This window comes from Schistocerca serialis, chromosome 8 (genome assembly GCF_023864345.2).
Source record: "Schistocerca serialis cubense isolate TAMUIC-IGC-003099 chromosome 8, iqSchSeri2.2, whole genome shotgun sequence".
In the NCBI taxonomy this organism is placed as follows: Eukaryota; Metazoa; Arthropoda; class Insecta; order Orthoptera; family Acrididae; genus Schistocerca; species Schistocerca serialis.
Genome location: NC_064645.1, coordinates 365,197,331 through 365,219,254, shown reverse-complemented (window position 1 = coordinate 365,219,254; position 21,924 = coordinate 365,197,331).

Below are 21,924 nucleotides of genomic sequence, written 5' to 3'. Positions count from 1 at the left end.
TTTTTATTGCTCATGAAAACCGCACCTTGCATGTTGTACTACCATACAGTAAGACCTTTAGATGTGGTGGTCCAGACTGCTGTACACACTGGTACCTCTAATAGCCAGTAGAGGATCCTCTTGCATTGTTGCATGCCTGTATTCATCGTGGCATACTATCCACAAGGTCATCAAGACACTGTTGGTCCAGATTGTCCCACTACTCAACGGCGATTCGACGTAGATCCCTCAGAGTAGTTGGTGGGTCACGTCGTCCATAAACAGCCCTTTTCAATCTATCCCACATATGTTCGATAGGGTTCATGCTGGCCCCTCTAGTCGAGCGATGTCGTTATCCTGAAGGAAGTCATTCACAAGATGTGCACAATGGGAGCACGAATTGTCGTCCATAGGCCGAATGCCTCGCCAATATGCTGCCGATATGGTTGCAATATCAGTCGGAGGATGGCATTCACGTACCGTACAGCCGGTACGGCGCCTACCATGACCACCAGCGGCGTACGTCGGCCCCATGTAATGCCACCCCAAAACAGCAGGGAACCTCCACCTTGCTGCACTTGCCGGAAATTGTGTCTAAGGCGTCCAGCCTGACCGGGTTGCCTCCAAACACGTCTCCGACGATTGTCTGGTTGAAGGCATGTCCGACACTCATCGGTGAAGAGAACGTGATTCCAATCCTGAGCGGTCCACTCGGCATTTTGTTGGGCCCATCTGTACCGCGCTGCATGGTGTCGTGGTTGCAAAGATGGATCTCGCGATGGACATTGGGAGTGAAATTGCGCATCATGCAGCCTATTCCGCACAGTTTGAGTCGTAACACGACTTCCTGTGGCTGCACGAAAAGCATTATTCAACACGGTGGCGTTGCTGTCAAGGTTCCTCCGAGCCATAATCCGTAGGTAGCGGTCATCCACTGCAGTTGTAGCCTTTGGGCGGCCCGAGCGAGGCATGTCATCGACAGTTCCTTGTCTCTCTGTATCTCCTCCATGTCCGAACAACATCTCTTTGGTTCACACGGAGACGCCTGGACACTTACCTTGTCGAGTGCCCTCCCTGGCACAAAATAACAATACGGCCGCGGTCAAACCGCGGCATCGACCGTCTAGGCATGGTTGAACTACAGACAACACGAGCCGTGTACCTCCTTTCTGGTGGAATGACTGGAACTGATCAGCTGTCGGACCCCCTCCTTCTAATAGGCGCTACTCATACATGGTTGTTTGCATCTTTGGGAGGGTTTAGTGACATCTCTGAACAGTCAAAGGGACTGTGTCTGTAATACAATATGCACAGTCAACGTCAATCTTCAGGAGTTCTGGGAACCGGTTCAAATGGTTCAAATGGCTCTGAGCACTATGGGACTTAACATCTATGGTCATCAGTCCCTTAGAACTTAGAACTACTTAAACCTAAGGACATCACACAACACCCAGTCATCACGAGGCAGAGAAAATCCCTGACCCCGCCAGGAATCGAACCCGGGCGTGGGAAGCGAGAACGCTACCGCACGACCACGAGCTGCCGACTCTGGGAACCGGGGTGAGGCAAAACTTATATATATATATATATATATATATATATATATATATATATATATATATATATAATGTGTGTGTGTGTGTGAATAATTAATACGAGACAGCCAGGCTCGAACTCTTCCGGGAATCGGGAAATGCCGCGAGCAATGAAGAAAATGGGCAAGGGGTACTACATTCACAGTGCACGGGTAAGTTCAGAATTTGGATCTGATGGGAGATGTGCTAGAGTAGCCCGTGCGGTTGCAGTGAGCTCTGTGCCTGGATGACTCAGTGATCAGAGATGTGCCTAGTAAGGAGGCGGCCCGAGTTCGAATCCCTGCCTGGCACAAATTTTCAACTTTCCCCATACATTTCAATCAATGCCCACTCGCACCCGATGTCTGTAATTGCCTTGTATCTTTAGTAATAAGATCAGTATACGTACAGCCCGAGGCGCCGCCCCACAATTTCAGAACTGGCTCTACAGCGAAGTAGTTTGACGACCACTACGCTAAAACATTCGCCAGGCAATATCGCTCGTTCCTCCGGCCTGGACCCTGCCGACGGTTGTTGCAGGGCCGTACGTACCAGTGGCCACCTGTCAGGTGGAGCGCAAAACGTGATTCACCTCAAAAGGCCAGCCGTCGCCGCTCACTGGACGTCGAGTTGCGGCATTGTGGAGGCCCACACGCAGCAACGTTGACTGAACGGTCCATGAGGAGACACTGTTGATAGCCCCTTGGCTCATCTGGACAGCCGTCGCTCACGCCTTCCATGTACTGCCCGTGGTGTACCACAATTGCCTCGGTTTTAGATGGTGCCAATTTTGACATCCACGGTATAATTTATTCACGGCAGTATGCGAACAGTTTCCGCATTATGACAATGGCTGCACCGTTTTCCGCATCCCCCCTACACGCTTGATGTACACCCCCCCTCCCCCCCTCCCGTTGCTAGTGCTGCCACTTGTCTTCCGCGGGTGGTTATTGCGCGTTGAAAAGAGATGATCACACTAATGTGACTGGATTGTGTATTTTTCAGAGAAAAAGAAAGTAATATATGGGAACAATATCCATTTTTCTGAAGGCTTACATAGTGATCACTTTCGCCTGCTTAAGGGAGTAATGTGGCCAATGGCATCGCAAAGGTTCCCATGTTTGTTGTTCTGATCTCCGGACATGTTCTGAATTCCGGGCATATACGAGAGGCGTTTGAATAGTCCGAGCAAAGTCCGACAGATGGCACCACCTGCGTGTATCGAGGCCATGTTTAGTTAGTAGCATCTTTGGAAAGAACGCACACCAAGTTTCAGCCATATTGATCTATTTCTTTGTGTTTGGCATTCGTGTGAATCAAGGAAGTCGAGTGATTGTAAAAAATGGACGAAAAATAATTTCCTGTAGTGATTAAACATTACTTTATAAAAGGCAAAACGCCTCAGGAGACTAAAGAGAAGCTTGATAAACATTATGGTGACTCTGCACCTTCGATTAGAACAGTTTATAAGTGGTTTCAAAATTTGTGGAGTGGCCATAGGGGCACAAGTGATGCTGAACGTTCTGGACGCCCTGTAGAGGTTACGACTCCAGAAATCATTGATAAAATCCATGATATGGTGATGGATGACAGAAGAGTTAAGGTGCGTGAGATTGCTAGTGCTATGGGCATCTCGAATGAACGGGTACATAATATTTTGCATAAACATTTGGACATGAGAAAGCTATCCGCAAGATGGGTTCCGCGATTACTCACGCTTGGCCAAAAACGAAATCGTGTGAAGTGTTGCAAGGATGGTTTGCAGCTGTTCAGGAAGAATCAGCAGGAATTTAAGCGTCATTTAGTCACTGTGGATGTAACATGGATACACTACTATACTCCTGAGACCAAACACCAATCTAAACAATGGGTTACCAAGGGAGAATCTGCACCAAAAAAAGGCGAAGACCATTCCTTCACCCGGAAAGGTTATGACGACTGACTTTTGGGTTTTGCAATGGATAATCCTCATCGACTATTTGGAAAAGAGTACAACTATTACAGGTGCATATTATTCATCGTTATTAGACCGTTTGAAAACCGAGCTGCAAGAAAAACGCCGGCGACTGGACCGCAAAAAAGTCCTGTTCCATCACGACAATGCACCAGCACAAACCTCAGAAGCTGTGGTCGCAACATTATTGGAAACAGGATTCCAACTCTTTTCACATGCCCCCTATTCTCGAGACTTGGCTCCCTTGGATTACTATTTGTTCCCCAATATGAAGAAATGGCTGGCAGGACAAAGATTTTATTCAAATGATGAGGTGACTGCAGCAACTAACAGCTATTTTGCAGACTCGGACAATTGCTATTTTACGGAAGGGATAAACAAATTAGAGCAGCGTTGGACGAAGTGTATAAGTCTAAAAGGAGACTATGTCGAAAAATAAAAAAGGTTTACCCCAAACACGTAAGTAGTTTTTATTTTTGCACGGACTTTTCAAACGTCCCTCATATGTCCTAGTGTCTGAAACAAACAGAAGTGGTTCTAGCAGACGTTTTCAGTCGGATTTTTCTATTAGGCCAAATATAACAGAACAGAGCCAATTTGAAACAAGATACAGCAAATAAGCGAAAATTGTCACAAAGGTATAAAAAAACAGATGAAAGCTTTGTATATAAAGGGTTTACAATCAGTGTGACATATGGAAGTCGCCAAGTCTTATTCGGGTAAACACATTAGCCACTTTTTCCAATGAGTAGTGCGGTCGCTTTTTCCGATTGCCTGCCATGTCGACATTAGTGATTCGCAGACGAAACTAGAAAACTAAACTCCACCCGAACAGGCCCTGAAAGCCCAACAGTAGCGACCGGTCGCCGTGTCATCCTCAACTGCAGGCGTCACTGGATGCGGATATGGAGAGACATGTTGTGAGCACGCCACACTCCCAGCCAAAGGACATTTTACGAGACCGGAACAGCTACTTCTGAATCAATTAGCTCCTCAGTTTGTCTCACAACAGCTGGGTGCACTCTGCTTGCCAACAGCGCTCGGCAGACTGGATGGTCACTCATCCAAGTTCTGGCCCAGCCCGACAGAGCTTAACTTTGGTGATCTGATGGGAACCAGTGTTACCACTGCGGCAAGGCCACAGATGAGACAAACAAACCTAGAGAAACAATTTGGAACTATATTTGTAGGTCAAAAGACGTTGTAGAAACTTGATATTGTAAGAAAGTATTACTGTCCATATAAGTGAGGTAATGAGACCGGGATCTTAGCATTAAATCGTAAAAATTTCAACCATTTGCTTTGCATAGCTGTCTTGGAATCCACGATTCGGATTTGGTACCAAAAACTCATGTTTTCAACAATTTTTTGGCGCGTTTTTCGTTTTTAGAGGTGAAGGAAGTGTTTCCTCAGGAATTTCTGAATTTACGAAAATGAATCATTAAATTCACTCACGTGTATGCTCTTCAGTTTAAATTTCTCTCACTTCCTCGTGCGTAATAAAGAATATCATCTCTTGAAAGTACCAGTTTGTGTGGGCTTCATGACATTACTATCAGTATACTAAAACTACACCTACAGGCATATATCGCAACCCACGATATTGTGCGTGCAGAGGGAGTCTTGTACCTCTGCTAGTCATTCCCATTCCTGTTCCACTCGAAAATGGAGCGACGGAGAAACATTTGTCTATACGCTTCCACATGAGCCCTGATTTCTCTGATCTTCACAGTCCTTACGCAAGGTGTATTTTGGTAGCTCTAGGATCATCCTGCAGTGTACCATAACCTTCTCAACAGTGTTTCACGAAAAGATCCTCTTATCTTTTCCAGGGATTCCCTTTTTAGTGTTTGAAGCATTTCTGTAAGATCCACATGTCGATCGAACCTTCTTCTTATGTCGGGAATTGAATTCGTCGAGACATTTATATCTCTTTGTAAGACATAACATATTGCGAACTCTTTGTTATATGTACGTGTTGTGTACATAGTTCCGCGTAGTCAGCGCGTTCACAATTTTCCCAATAGAGCGCGCCCCGCTAAGCACAACAGCGCAGGCGCAGCGCTCGACCGTCTCCGCACTACGAGATGGCGCTGTCTTAGAGACGGACCAAATTCTGCTTCCGCCGATCCGCGTATTAATATGTAACGCAGCCAATGAGATTGTTGCTAACGTAGAACCTTTTCTCCTCGCGGATCACACTCGCGCAGTGATACCTGAACGCTCGAGGCATTATAACGAGTGTACAGACCTCCAATCAGTCAATCTGCATTTGTCTGCACCAGTCTGTACAAGTCTGCATCAGTCTGCATTAGTCTATAATCAAGTTTCAGTCGGCGCCTAATAAGATTACCATATTCCTGTACATAGCCATGAAGATAAATGAATAGACGCTTCGTCAAGTGCCAGAGATATGTGAGAATAAGATTAACGTACCAAGACCAAAGGAACTTCAGATTGTCAGTTGTAAACAGCATCCAGAATCAAGTTACGTAATGTCTATATTTTTTATTATTTTAATAAATGTGTGTGAAAATTAATCAAGTTCTGTTTAAAGTTGGTCACCATCAATCTGCTACTCTAAGCGTGCAAGTGGCATTTCTATCGTCTGACCTAACGGCAGAAGATAAACACGCCACGATAAGACCAAGAGACATATTGCTGACACTCGCCTACTTCATTAGAGCGACAAGTCAAATAATCTGATGGTGTGTGTACCGAAGGTCTTAACAGTACGCACACCACAGTATGACTGTGACTTGCTACAAATCGCTGCTTACTAGTGTGGTTCACGACATAAGAAAAATGGTGCCGAAACCCGGGAGATTTCCACGATTGCTGCTGTGACAACACGATTTGTAACAAACATACTTCACGCGATAATACCATGAGGAGCTCACTGCAGCGATTTGTCACGCGACGCAATAAACTCCCCGATGACAACCGCCTACATACACTGCTAAGTGCAACTGAATTATCACGCCACATATTTTGTTGTGCCATTTGTAAAGGCAACTGATTACATTATTGCCCCCTCTATACTGCTACTGTAGCTGTTCTATTGGCGCTTTAAAGGATTATCAGATCTTGCGCTACGCCTGTAGATCTTTTATGACTCGTGATTCCATCTGTTAGTTGTTTACCAAACAACACGCTATACTGATCCGCTTACATGATTGCAATCACTTCACGATGTCTGATACGGAAAGCGCCGATGTCAACCATTAGTTACAACGCTTGAAAAGAGTACGGCCGAGAGCAAAAGCTAATATTACATGTTTTTTGAACGAAGTACACAACTTTAATGACACAACTACCATTGAACATTATGGATATTCCAGAGATCGAGTGGAGGAGCTATTGTATACACTAACAGATCTTGATGACAAAATACGTAATCTTCTTGATGACGCTTAAGATGTGTTAAATGTGATGAATACATAGACGCAGCCAAGCGCTCTGTTGAACGTACGTCACGGGAAACAGAGGGGAAACTTACGAATTCCATGGCTCACGCTGCCATCAGTGATAAATATCATGATACGACAGTCACTTCAGTTGTTACACCGCCTAATATGAGACTGCCCAATACAAAATTTGAGACGTATTCTGGGAATGTTCAGAACTGATCTCGTTTTTAGGAAAATAAAAATATAAAATTTAAGTTGGTTGGTTGATGGGAATAGGGGGAGGAGGGTGGGCGGAGGTCCAAACAGCGAGGTCATCGGTCCTATCGTGTTAAGGAAGGACGGGGAAGGAAATTGGCCGTGGCATTGCAAAGGAACTATCCCGGAATTTGCCTGAAGCGATTTAGGGAAACCAGGGGAAACCTAAATCAGCACAGCCGGACGGATGTTTGAACCGTCGTCGTCCCGAATGCGAGTGGGTGTGCTAATTACTGCGCCACCTCGCTCGGTCGGAAATTAAGTAAGACGTCTGAAAATCAGTAACGTTTTGCTTAAAAATAACATAACAATGTCTCCTGCCAAATTTTCTGACAACAACGTCAGTGAGTTTTAGAACAATTTTGACCACTTATCGACAGCCAACGGCATTGTTTAGGGCAAAAAATATGCAATGGCCACTTTTCCTGCCCTGGCCACATTACCTCACCTCCACCTACTCCGACCAGAACTTCTTGCTATTTGACGTTTGTTCACATGTTGCTACAAAGTGTCTAGTCAGTCATGTGGTGACGCCTAAGCAGTGTAAATCAGGGGGCCTCCTTCCAAAGTTACTTCCTAATTCACTCTCAATTTTTTTCAACAAATAATTCGAGTAAGCAGACTGTCAGTCCAAACCTTCGCCATCCTCTGAAGTTCCTCCCCCCCCCCTCCCCCCACGTACACCCTTCCATTACCAAACTGCCTACTCCGATAGGTCCTATCGTTAGGTCAAGTTGTGCCATAAATTTATTTTCTCCCCTCGTCAATTCTTTTTGATCTACCCATCTATAACACTACGTTTCAGAGCCTTGTATTCTTTTCTTGTAGTACACTATCGCCCAAGTGTACAGTCCAGACAAATACCTTCAGAAAAGACTTCTTAACACTTGAATTTATATTCGATATTCACAAATTCCTCCTTTTCAGAAATGTGTTTCTCTCTTTTGCAGTTCTGTGGTTTATATCGTCTCTACGTTGTCCATCATCAATTTTTTGCTGCCCATATAACAAAAATCGTAGACTAAGTTTCGTTTTTCATTCCCTAATCTAATTCCCTCATCGTTACCTGATTTAATTCGACTTCATTCCATTACCCTTATTTTACCTTTGATAACGTTTATCTTATAAACTCTTTTCAAGATACTATCCATTTCATTCAACAGCTCTTCCAAGTCCTTGGCATCTATAGCAACATACACTCCTGGAAATTGAAATAAGAACACCGTGAATTCATTGTCCCAGGAAGGGGAAACTTTATTGACACATTCCTGGGGTCAGATACATCACATGATCACACTGACAGAACCACAGGCACATAGACGCAGGCAACAGAGCATGCACAATGTCGGCACTAGTACAGTGTATATCCACCTTTCGCAGCAATGCAGGCTGCTATTCTCCCATGGAGAGGATCGTAGAGATGCTGGATGTAGTCCTGTGGAACGGCTTGCCATGCCATTTCCACCTGGCGCCTCAGTTGGACCAGCGTTCGTGCTGGACGTGCAGACCGCGTGAGACGACGCTTCAACCAGTCCCAAACATGCTCAATGGGGGACAGATCCGGAGATCTTGCTGGCCAGGGTAGTTGACTTACACCTTCTAGAGCACGTTGGGTGGCACGGGATACATGCGGACGTGCATTGTCCTGTTGGAACAGCAAGTTCCCTTGCCGGTCTAGGAATGGTAGAACGATGGGTTCGATGACGGTTTGGATGTACCGTGCACTATTCAGTGTCCCCTCGACGATCACCAGTGGTGTATGGCCAGTGTAGGAGATCGCTCCCCACACCATGATGCCGGGTGTTGGCCCTGTGTGCCTCGGTCGTATGCAGTCCTGATTGTGGCGCTCACCTGCACGGCGCCAAACACGCATACGACCATCATTGGCACCAAGGCAGAAGCGACTCTCATCGCTGAAGACGACACGTCTCCATTCGTCCCTCCATTCACGCCTGTCGCGACACCACTGGAGGCGGGCTGCACGATGTTGGGACGTGAGCGGAAGACGGCCTAACGGTGTGCGGGACCGTAGCCCAGCTTCATGGAGACGGTTGCGAATGGTCCTCGCCGATACCCCAGGAGCAACAGTGTCCCTAATTTGCTGGGAAGTGGCGGTGCGGTCCCCTACGGCACTGCGTAGGATCCTACGGTCTTGGCGTGGATCCGTGCGTCGCTGCGGTCCGGTCCCAGGTCGACGGGCACGTGCACCTTCCGCCGACCACTGGCGACAACATCGATGTACTGTGGAGACCTCACGCCCCACGTGTTGAGCAATTCGGCGGTACGTCCACCCAGCCTCCCGCATGCCCACTATACGCCCTCGCTCAAAGTCCGTCAACTGCACATACGGTTCACGTCCACGCTGTCGCGGCATGCTACCAGTGTTAAAGACTGCGATGGAGCTCTGTATGCCACGGCAAACTGGCTGACACTGACGGCGGCGGTGAACAAATGCTGCGCAGCTAGCGCCATTCGACGGCCAACACCGCGGTTCCTGGTGTGTCCGCTGTGCCGTGCGTGTGATCATTGCCTGTACAGCCCTCTCGCAGTGTCCGGAGCAAGTATGGTGGGTCTGACACACCGGTGTCAATGTGTTCTTTTTTCCATTTCCAAGAGTGTATGTCTTTCTCAAACCCCCAGGCAATTTATTTCTTCTCACTGAACTTCAATCGCTTTCTGTATTTGTTCTGAATTTCTTTTACTGCTTGCTTAATGTATAGATTTAATAACACCGGTGTAGGCTACAACCCTGTCTCACTTCTTCTCAACTACTGCTTCCCTTTATTGCCGTTCGACTATCACAACTGCAATCTCGTTTTTATACAAGTTGCACATAAGTTTCCGTTCCTGTGTTTAGCTCCTGCTATCTTTAGAATTTCAGATAGTGTAGTCCGCTCAATTTGGTCGAAAGATTTCTCTAAAGCTAAAAATGTTATAAACGTATGTTTGCCCTCCTCTGACTTTCCTTCCAAGATACGTCATACAGTCAGTATCGCCTCGCGTGTTCCTACATTTCTATGGAACCGCAACTAATCTTCCCTGAGGTCGGTTTGTACCTGTTTTTCCATTTTTTTGTAAATAGTTCTTGTCAGTATTTTGCAACTATCAAATTTTTTCACCGACAGTCTTTTAATATTCACACCTGTGAACACCTTCTTACTTTGGTATTGGAATTATTACATTCCTCTTGATGTCTGAGGGCATTTTGCCTGTCTCATATACCTTTGAAACGTCCCCTTAGAAAAATTGTACAAGACTGTGCTTAAACTGATACACAATATTTTTTTTTTTTTTTTTTAGCGCAACGCAATCTGCCTTTCAAAAATCCCTACAAAAGAATGGCCCTGACTAACATTAACCTATGCGTTTCACAAATCGCTTACCTCACAAAAATCTTGGTTACTCGAACTACTGCAATACAGCGAGCGCCACTACTGCCAGCTAAATAAAAGATTCAAACTATGGAAGGCACTAACTACTGATAGGGATAGTTAGCAAATTAAAGATTTTAATAGAGAACAAACAATGTATTTACCTTAATAGTCATAATATATATATATAGCAGTTCATGACAAATTACAAAACTCCGCCATCTCTCTCCCCACATCCACCACTGCTGGCGGCTCACCTCCAACTGCACAACGCTACGCGCTGTTCACATCCAGCTGCCGCTGCCCAACACTACAATGACAGACAACAATGCAAACTAGCCACAGACTGCACACAGCACAGCCAGTGATTTTCATATACAGTGCTACGTGGCGTTACCAGTAAGAAAACATAAACAGCCTACTTACACCTTGAACACTAGTTGGAACAGTTTTGTCGCGACTGGCTATCCCAAGGACCTCAGTAATTCAGAAGGGATGTGTTCTACTCCAGAGACCTTGCTTCAACTTTAAGTGTTTCAGAGCGTAATCAAATTCTTCTCGCAGTATTGTATCTCCCATCTCACTTCCACTTGCTTTCTCTTTTCTTTCAATAATATCGTCTTCAAGTTAGTTTCCTTATATAGACCGTTCAGGTAATCCTTCCTCCCCCCCCCCCCCCCCCACCCCACCCATGACCCATGGACGTTGTCGTTAGTGCAGAGGCTTGTGCGCCTCAGAGATGCAGATAGCTGTACCGTAGTTGCAGCCACAACGGAGGGGTATCAATTGAGAGGCCAGACAAACGTGTGGTTCCTCAAGAGGGTCAGTAGCGTTTCCAGTAGTTGCTGGGGCAACGGTCTGGATGGTTGATCTGGCCTTGTAACACCAACAAAAAAAGCCTTGCTGTTCTGGTACTGCGAATGGTTGAAAGCAAGGGGAAATTACAGCCGTAACTTTTCCCGAGGGCCTGCAGCTCTACTGTATAGTTAAATAATGATGACTTCCTCTTGGATAAAATATTCTGGAGGTAAAACAGTCCCCCATTTGGATGTGCGGGAGTGCACTACTCAGGAGGACGTCGTTATCAGGAGAAACAAAACTGGCATTCTACGGATCGGAGCGAGAAATGTCAGATCACTTAATCGGCCAGGTAGGATAGAAAATTTAAAAAGAGGAATGGACAGGTTAAAGTTAAATATAGTGGGAATTAGAGAAGTTCGATGGCAGGAGGAATAAGGCTACTGGTCGAGTGAATACAGGGTTATAAATACACAATCAGATAGGGGTAATGCAAAAATAGGTTTAATAATGACTAAGAAAATAAGAACGCGGATAAGCTACTATACACCGAGCGAGGTGGCGCAGTGGTTAGCACACTGGACTCGCATTCGGGAGGACGACGGTTCAATCCCGCGCCCGGTCATCCTGATTTAGGTTTTCCGTGATTTTCCTAAATCGCTCAAGGCAAATGCCGGGATGGAACCTTTGAAAGGGCACGGCCGACTTCCTTCCCTAATCCAATGAGACCGATGCCCTCGCTGTTTGGTCTCCTCACCCAAACAACCCCAACCCCCAAGCTACTATTAAGAGCATAGCGAACGCATTATTGTGGCCAAGATAAACTCGAAGCCCACGCCTACTACAGTAGTACAAGTTTATATGCCAACTAGCTCTGCAGATAACGAAGAAATTGATGAAGTGTGTGATGAGATAAAAGAAGTTATTCAAATAGTGAAGGGAGACGAAAATTTAATAGTCATGGGTGACTGGAATTCGATGGTAGGAAAAGGGAGAGAAGGAAATGTAGTAGGTGAATTTGGATTGGGGGTAAGAAATGAAAGAGGATGCCACCTGGTAGAATTTTGCACAGAGCATAACTTAATCATAGCTAATACTTGGTTCAAGAATCATGAAAGAAGGTTGTACACATGGAAGACGCCTGGAGATACTAAAAGATATCAGATACATTATATAACGGTAAGACAGAGATTTAGGAACCAGGTTTTAAATTGTAAGTCATTTCCAGGTGCAGATGTGGACTCTGACCACAATCTATTGGTTATGAACTGTAGATTAAAACTGAAGAAACTGCAAAAAGGTGGGAATTTAAGGAGATGGGACCTGGATAAACTGACTAAACCAGAGGTTGTACAGAGTTTCAGGGAGAGCATAAGGGAAGAATTGACAGGAACGGGAGAAAGAAATACAGTAGAAGAAGAATGGGTAGCTTTGAGGAATGAAGTAGTGTAGGCAGCAGAGGATCAAGTAGGTAAAAAGACGAGGGCTAGTAGAAATCCTTGGGTGAGAGAAGAAATATTGAATTTAGTTGATGAAAGGAGAAAATATAAAAATGCAGTAATGAAGCAGGCAAAAAGGAATACAAACGTCTCAAAAATGAGATCGACAGGAAGTGCAAAATGACTAAGCAGGGATGGCTAGAGGACAAATGTAAGGATGTAGAGGCTTATCTCATTAGGGGTAAGATAGAAACTGCCTACAGTGAAATTAAAGAGACCTTTGGAGAAAAGACAACCACTTGTATGAATATCAAGAGCTCAGATGGAAACCCAGTTCTAAGCAAAGAATGGAAAGCAGAAAGGTGGAAGGAGTATATAGAGGGTCTATACAAGGGCGATGTACTTGAGGACAATATTATGGAAATGGAAGAGGATGTAGATGAAGATGAAATGGGAGATATGATACTGCGTGAAGAGTTTGACAGAGCACTGAAAGACCTGAGTCGAAACAAGGCCTTGGGAGTAAACAACATTCCATTAGAACTACTGACAGCCCTGGGAGAGCCAGTCCTGACAAAACTTTACCATCGGGTGAGCAAGATGTATGAGACAGGCGAAATACCCTCAGACGTCAACAAGAATATAATAATTCCAATCCCAAAGAAAGCAGGTGTTGACAGATGTGAAAATTGCCGAACTATCAGTCTAAAAAGCGACGGCTGCAAAATACTAACATGAATTCTTTACAGACGAATGGAAAAACTGGTAGAAGCCGACCTCGGGGAAGATCAGTTTGGATTCTGCAGAAACGTTGGAACACGTCTTATCTTAGAAAATAGATTAAGGAAAGGCAAACCTACGTTTCTAGCATCTGTAGACTTAGAGAAAGCTTTTGACAATGTGGACTGGAATACTCTCATTCAAATTCTAAAGGTGGCAGGGGTAAAATACAGGGAATGAAAGGCTATTTACAATTTGTACAGAAACCAGATGGCAGTCATAAGAGTCGAGGGACATGAAAGGGAAGCGGTGGTGTCTTTGTATTCCATATAACAGTCTTCGACAAGAATTAGAAATTTTTTACTATCCAAAGGAAGAACCCTTTTTAGAAATATGAACAGATGGTTTTTCGACTTTTAATGGACATTCGTTTCCTAAAACAATTTACTTAAAAACAATCACAATGTTCGAAGACAAAGATAGCATATTGTATAAAGTAGAAGATAAAGAAATAATTGAAAATGGAAAAATTCGCCAAATACTGGGAAATATAAAAATAAAAAATTGTAAACGTTTAGAAGATGTAGAAGAAGGATTACAAGTAATTATTTCTAACATTAAAATCGGAAATTATTGAGGAAAAGATAGATATTTTTTCTAAATTTGAAAATTTACCAGATTGTTATTGTTCCAATTATTGGTTGTGCGCCCTAAAACACTAATCATCATCATCATCATCCAATTATTGGTTGGAAGAAGAAATTAAAAATAAAAATATAGATCTAAATTACAAGATTAAAGTTAAACTAGATAAAAGTAAAACAACACGAAATAAGAATAAAGAAAGACTTGTGTTTGTTGTTTAATCTATATTTATCTAAACCTGGTAAATTGCTGATTCTAACTTATAATGATAAAAAATTATTAGAAAATCTTAGACCGTCCAATTTGGACGATTTAACATATAATGAAAAAAGAACTATATTTGTAAACAAATATATGTTTTCTTAGTTATGTAAACAAATACATCTGTTTCCTTAGTTATGTAAACAAATACATCTTTAGGAATAATTAATTTCCTTAGTTATGTAAACAAATAAAATTAGAAAGAATGTAGATACAGATGATACTAATTTATTAGTAAATTTTAGACCTGTATGCCAGATGGGGTTAAAAGATAATAAAAACACTATATTTATTAATGAATCCAGTTTATATTGTTTAATTTTAAAATCAATCTTTCTCCAACTTATTAAAAATTTGTAGTAGTAAATGGAAGAAGACAGAAACGCTAAAATTATAGATCTGTTTTTTAAGAATAAAATGCATTACCAAGATACATGAGAAAAATTAAATAGTTTGTTAGACGAAGAATACCAAGTATAATGTTTAGATTTGGGTTTACTTAAAAATGGTTGTGTAAAAGTTGCAGTTTACGACAAACAAAAATATGCTTGAGTAGAATTAAAAGATTTAAATAATTGAAGTAGAAACAAATATAAAAACAAGATTCTTAAGGCAATTAATAAATGTTATTTGGAAGAAAACGATTCGGATTCTAAAAAAGAAAGCGAATAAGATGTTGTTGTTGTGGTCTTCAGTCCTGAGGTTGGTTTGATGCAGCTCTCCATGCTACTCTATCCTGTGCAAGCTTCTTCATCTCCCAGTACCTACTGCAACCTCCATCCTTCTGAATCTGTTTAGTGTAATCATCTCTTGGTCTCCCTCTACTATTTCTACCCTCCACGCTACCCTCCAATACTAAATGGGTGATCCCTTGATGTCTCAAATGTTAAACAAAGTTTAAACTAATTTTAGGTGTTAAGCTAAACGATAACATTAACATAAAAATAAACATTAAAACGTATGTTAACGCATGTTAACATTAACATAAAAATAAATATAAAAAACGTATGTTAACGTACATTAACATAAAAATAAATTAAAAAACGTATGTTAATATAAAACGTCAATTGATGTTGCTATTGTGCAGCATCAAAACAGTGTCGTGCCATTCATAACCGAAGTAGGGTAATGCTGACGAAGGGAGTGTGTTTTCATCACGATTACGCTCGTCCCCATACAGCCAATCTGGGTGGGACATCCTCCAGTACAGCCCAGACTTAGCACAAAGTGATTTGTATGTTCCCTAAGTTGAAGTCGCACCTGCCTGGAACGCTTTCCCAAACAGACAATATGTTGAAAAACGAGGGCGAGCGCTACCTCTGCAGCGTTGGGTTGGGTTGTTTTGGGGAAGGAGACCAGACAGCGAGGTCATTGGTCTCATCGGATTAGGGAAGGACGGGGAAGGAAGTCGGCCGTTCCCTTTGAAAGGAACCATCCTGGCATTTGCCTGGAGCGATTTAGGGAAATCACAGAAAACCTAAATCAGGATGCCCGGACGCGGGATTGAACCGTCGTCCTCCCGAATGCAGTCCAGTGTCTAACCACTGCGCCACCTCGCTCGGTCTCTGCAGCGTTGCAGGAGACTTTGATGACAAGGTGTACTAAAAATGACACAGCGTATGAAAATATGCATCGATTGCAATGGTGATTACGTCGAAAAGTAGCTGAACGTCCAGCCTTTCCATCAATGCAGCGTTTAATGCCAATAAACGTGATTTCTATGAGAAAAAAATTAGGGGCCTTATTTTACGTACAAGCCTCGTATGTATGGATTCGAAGTATCATCTTCTATGCATGTATCGTTGCTTGAAGAAGCGCAAAACGATCTTCTGGAATGATGTGTTTGAACCAGGATATGTACACTATCTTGGCAGCTGGTAGGCACGAGCTACTTGAATGAGATGACCCAGTTGCGTGTGACCGGTCTTTGGCAGGCGGCGGCGTTCGTGGGGCAGCGGGGGAGGCTGCAGCGGCTGGCAGCGCTGCTGGTGAGAGGCGGCCGGCTCTACGTGGGCGGCGTGGGCGGCGGGGGCGGCGGGGGCGACACCCGCGCCCAGTACCGCGCGCTCGCTCGCCGCGTGTTCGTCTACACACAGGTGAGCGGCGCGCGCGCTCTGCGTTCCTCAGATTCACGTCTGCAGGTCGCACACCTCCTGGCACGGACAGTCAGCACGGAGTGAAACTCATACAGGGACTTCCGGTAACACGACGCTGGTTTGCTGCCAGGCCACTTGGAGTGTTGTGAGCTTATCAGTTGTTCATCACCTCATTTTATTATTGGGTGATTTAAAATCCTCAATAGTTGTTTTCGTTCCGCAGTACACAGAAGTTGGTTTCAATGTATTGTGGTCCTGATTACGACTTCTTGTGAGTATTGCATTCTTTGCGTTGCACTGCTAATATTTTGCTTACATTCTGCTTGATTTCTGATCATCTCTAATACTGGGCAGAGTAAATGATTCTTTATTTGTTTTTCTTCATACACCATGTGATCAAAAGTAACTGCACACCTGGTTGAAAATGACTTACAATTTCGTGGCGCCCTCCATCGGCAATGCTGGAATTCAGTATGGTGTTGGCCCACCCTTAGCCTTGATGAGAGCCTTCACTCTCGCAGGCATACGTTCAATCAGGCGCTGGAAGGTTTCTTGGGGAATGGCAACCCATTTCTCACGGAGTGCTGCACTGAGGAGAGGCATCGATGTCGGTCGGTGAGACCTGGCACGAAGTCGGCGTTCCAAAACATCCCAAAGTCACGTCAGGACTCTGTGCAGGCCAGTCCGTTACAGGGATGTTATTGTCGTGTAACGACTCCGCCACGGGCCGCGCACTATGAGTAAGTGCTCGATCGTGTTGATGATGCAGTCACCATCTCCGAATTGCTCTTCAACAGTGGCAAGCAAGAAGGTGCTTAAAACATCAATGTAGGCCTGTGGTGTGATAGTGCCACGCAAAACAACAAGGGGTGAAACTCCCTCCATGAAAAACACTACCACACCATAACACCACCGCCTCCGAATTTTACTGTTGGCACTACACACGCTGGCAGATGACGTTCACCGGGCATTCGCCATACCCACACCCTGCCATCGGATGGCCACATTGTGTACCATGATTCGTCACTCCACACAACGGTTTTCCAGTGTTCAGTCGTCCAGTGAAGCTTCTTACGCCAAGTGAGGCGTCGTCTGGCATTTACCAGCGTGATGTGTGGCCTATGAGCAGCCGCTCGAACATGAAAGCCAACTTTTCTCATCTCCCGCCTAACTGTCATAATACTTGCAGTGGATCCTGATGCAGTTTGGAATTCCTGTGTGATGGTTTGGATAGACGTCTGCCTATTAGACATTATGACCATCTTCACCTGTCAGCTGTCTCTGTCAGTCAATAGATGAGGTCGGCCTGTACGCTTTTGTGCTGTACGTGTCCCGTAACGTTTCCACTTCACTGTCACATCAGAAACAGTGGACCTAGGGATGTTTAGGAGTGTGCAAATCTCGCCTACAGATGTATGACACAAGTGACACCCAATCACCTGACCACGTTCGAAGTCCGTGAGTTCCGCAGATCGCCCCATTCTTCTCTCTCACGATGTCTAATGACTACTGAGGTCGCTGATATGGAGTACCTGGCAGTAGGTGGCAGCACAATACATCTAATATTAAAAACATATGTTTTTCGGGGTATCCAGGTACTTTTGATCACATAGTGTACAAAACATAAGGTGGTTTCGTGGCTTGATGTTATGCGTAATTATGTGTATGTGTGTGTGTGGACTGCTTGATGTAAATGCATTATAAGTATATTGCTCGTATTTTAAGTTACTTTGTTCACTTTGCCCATTTAATGGAGAACGTGTTAGCAGCTTTCGACAGAATTGGTACTCACCTTTATTACATCTTGTCTCAGAGTGAGTATGTAATTCTGCTATGAATGGTGTTATTTCTTGCCACTGAGTGCCACAAATTTCACAGTGGTTTGCAGGGTACGGATGATGGATGCAGATCTAGAATAATATGCTTTGTAGTCTTACTGACTAGAGTAATCTCCCTTGCTAATGTTAAAAATGCAACAGTAGTTACACAAATGTGTTCTTACTTTATTACATAACAGGTACTACGATCATTAGATTTTAGCAGAAATAAATATACAAGGGGTGTTCAATAAGCAATACAACACTTTTTTCTCGGCGTTGAAAAAATGTGGAATTTCTTGAGGGGCAGCGTGGAATATTACCACTTCAGCCCCTATAGTTTCATGAAGTTTTAATAGGTGGTGGAGCAATACAAAGCCTTCAAAATGATGTCTCTAATGCAAGTACGTTATAAACAGAGAGCTTTCATTGAGTTTCTTTTGGCGGAAAACCACAAAATTGCAGATATTCATAGGCGTTTGCAGAATGTCTACGGAGAGTTGTCAGTGAACAAAAGCACGGTGAGTCGTTGGGCGAGGCATCTGGCATCATTGCAGCAAAGTCGCGCAAACCTGACCGATCTCCAGCGTGCCAGCCGGTCGCACACAGCTGGAATTCCAACAATTTTGGAATTTGCGGACCCTCTCCCTCGAGGTGATGGATGGATCACAGTTAGAAACCTCGCTGCACGTCTGGCTGTCTCTGTTGGTTGTGGTGACACACTCGCGGACCAGTTGCGCCTGCTGTGTTCCTCCAGTATGTCGATGATTGAGAGGTTATCGATGTTGCAAGACGTTGGCATCGATGTCGACCAGTAGAGAGCTACCATATGGGTATAGAAGCCCTCTCAGTAAGGTGGCATAAGGCCGTCGCAGTAACCGGAGATTATGTTGAAAAACAGGCTTTTGTAGCCAGACGAGTGGGGAATGATATGGAGTGCTGGAATCCTGAATGAAACCAACCTGCTTTCAGAAAAAAAAATTTATTTCACTACTTACTGAACGCCCCTCACACTAGAATCGTCCCCTCTAATAAAATTTCGGAGGCCTCCATTAAATCAGAAAAAATACGAAAAACGGACAATAGCAAAATTAATGTAGAATACGAGCAACATACAATGCATCTAAATCGTGCAGTTTGCACACGCACCCGTAAGCGTTAATAAATAGGCAACAGTCTACAGAATACTATACAATGAATGCAGTTTCTTTTTTATATGAAACGAGAACAAAGATAGAATCATTACCCCACCCAGTATTATGGGTATGAGTAAAATTAAGCAGAAGACGAGCGACATATTTACAATGCAATTCAAAGAGTGGAGTGCACACAAAAAGATCGTATTCGTGAACACAGTGCGAAGAAACTAGCTTCGTCATCATGCATATCAGATGATTTTTTAAGTTCTGTCACACACTAAAGCACAAATATTTCCACATGATAATGGCCACATGCTCGACAGTTTTACTCATACAAATAAATAGTTTTACAGTAAAAAGTCGACGACGATGTGATTTACAAAATTTTTCATACTGTGAACCACGGCTAGTTTTTCATTGGATTTCTGGAATGTCTTTTTTTTTCTGTAAGGTAAAAAAAACTTTTCCAGAGGTACACACTTAACACCACACTACAAGGCTCACCCATAAAGTGTAAATCAAAGATATTATCGTATAATACTTTTTTTCACAAAGGAATTTTCGCGCCATATCTTCCTGTATTCGATGTTCACTGTCAAGCCACTAGAGGGGGGGGGGGGGGAGGTTGCTGCTGTCGTTGTGTGGCATTGTACTAATTATACACTCCTGGAAATGGAAAAAAGAACACATTGACACCGGTGTGTCAGACCCACCATACTTGCTCCGGACACTGCGAGAGGGCTGTACAAGCAATGATCACATGCACGGCACAGCGGACACACCAGAAACCACGGTGTTGGCCGTCGAATGGCGCTAGCTGCGCAGCATTTGTGCACCGCCGCCGTCAGTGTCAGCCAGTTTGCCGTGGCATACGGAGCTCCATCGCAGTCTTTAACACTGGTAGCATGCCGCGACAGCGTGGACGTGAACCGTATGTGCAGTTGACGGACTTTGAGCGAGGGCGTATAGTGGGCATGCGGGAGGCCGGGTGGACGTACCGCCGAATTGCTCAACACGTGGGGCGTGAGGTCTCCACAGTACATCGATGTTGTCGCCAGTGGTCGGCGGAAGGTGCACGTGCCCGTCGACCTGGGACCGGACCGCAGCGACGCACGGATGCACGCCAAGACCGTAGGATCCTACGCAGTGCCGTAGGGGACCGCACCGCCACTTCCCAGCAAATTAGGGACACTGTTGCTCCTGGGGTATCGGCGAGGACCATTCGCAACCGTCTCCATGAAGCTGGGCTACGGTCCCGCACACCGTTAGGCCGTCTTCCGCTCACGCACCAACATCGTGCAGCCCGCCTCCAGTGGTGTCGCGACAGGCGTGAATGGAGGGACGAATGGAGATGTGTCGTCTTCAGCGATGAGAGTCACTTCTGCCTTGGTGCCAATGATGGTCGTATGCGTGTTTGGCGCCGTGTAGGTGAGCGCCACAATCAGGACTGCATACGACCGAGGCACACAGGGCCAACACCCGGCATCATGGTGTGGGGAGCGATCTCCTACACTGGCTGTACACCACTGGTGATCGTCGAGGGGACACTGAATAGTGCACGGTACATCCAAACCGACATCAAACCCATCGTTCTACCATTTCTAGACCGGCAAGGGAACTTGCTGTTCCAACAGGACAATGCACGTCCGCATGTATCCCGTGCCACCCAACGTGCTCTAGAAGGTGTAAGTCAACTACCCTGGCCAGCAAGATCTCCGGATCTGTCCCCCATTGAGCATGTTTGGGACTGGATGAAGCGTCGTCTCACGCGGTCTGCACGTCCAGCACGAACGCTGGTCCAACTGAGGCGCCAGGTGGAAATGGCATGGCAAGCCGTTCCACAGGACTACATCCAGCATCTCTACGATCGTCTCCATGGGAGAATAGCAGCCTGCATTGCTGCGAAAGGTGGATATACACTGTACTAGTGCCGACATTGTGCATGCTCTGTTGCCTGTGTCTATGTGCCTGTGGTTCTGTCAGTGTGATCATGTGATGTATCTGACCCCAGGAATGTGTCAATAAAGTTTCCCCTTCCTGGGACAATGAATTCACGGTGTTCTTATTTCAATTTCCAGGAGTGTATATTGTGTACAGCAACGGTCCTACGAAACTCCCCAGCGGCACACCTGGACTCACTCATACTTCGGAGGACTTCTCTCCATTGAGAATGACATGCTGTGTTCTGTTATCTAGGAACTCTTGAATCCAATGACACAATTTGTCTGATGGGACATATGCTCTTACTTTGTTCATTAAACGACTTTGGGGAACTGTATCAAACGCCTTGCGGAAGTCAAGAAACACGGCATCTACCTGGGAACACGTGTCCATGGCCCTCTGAGTCTCGTGGACGAATAGCGCGGGCTGGGTTTCACACGATTGTCTGATTCTTTTGTATCCCGCCTGGAAGGCGGCGCGTGGGTAGGAGCAGGAAAAGGTGAAAATCTCTCGGTAGTGCAGTGT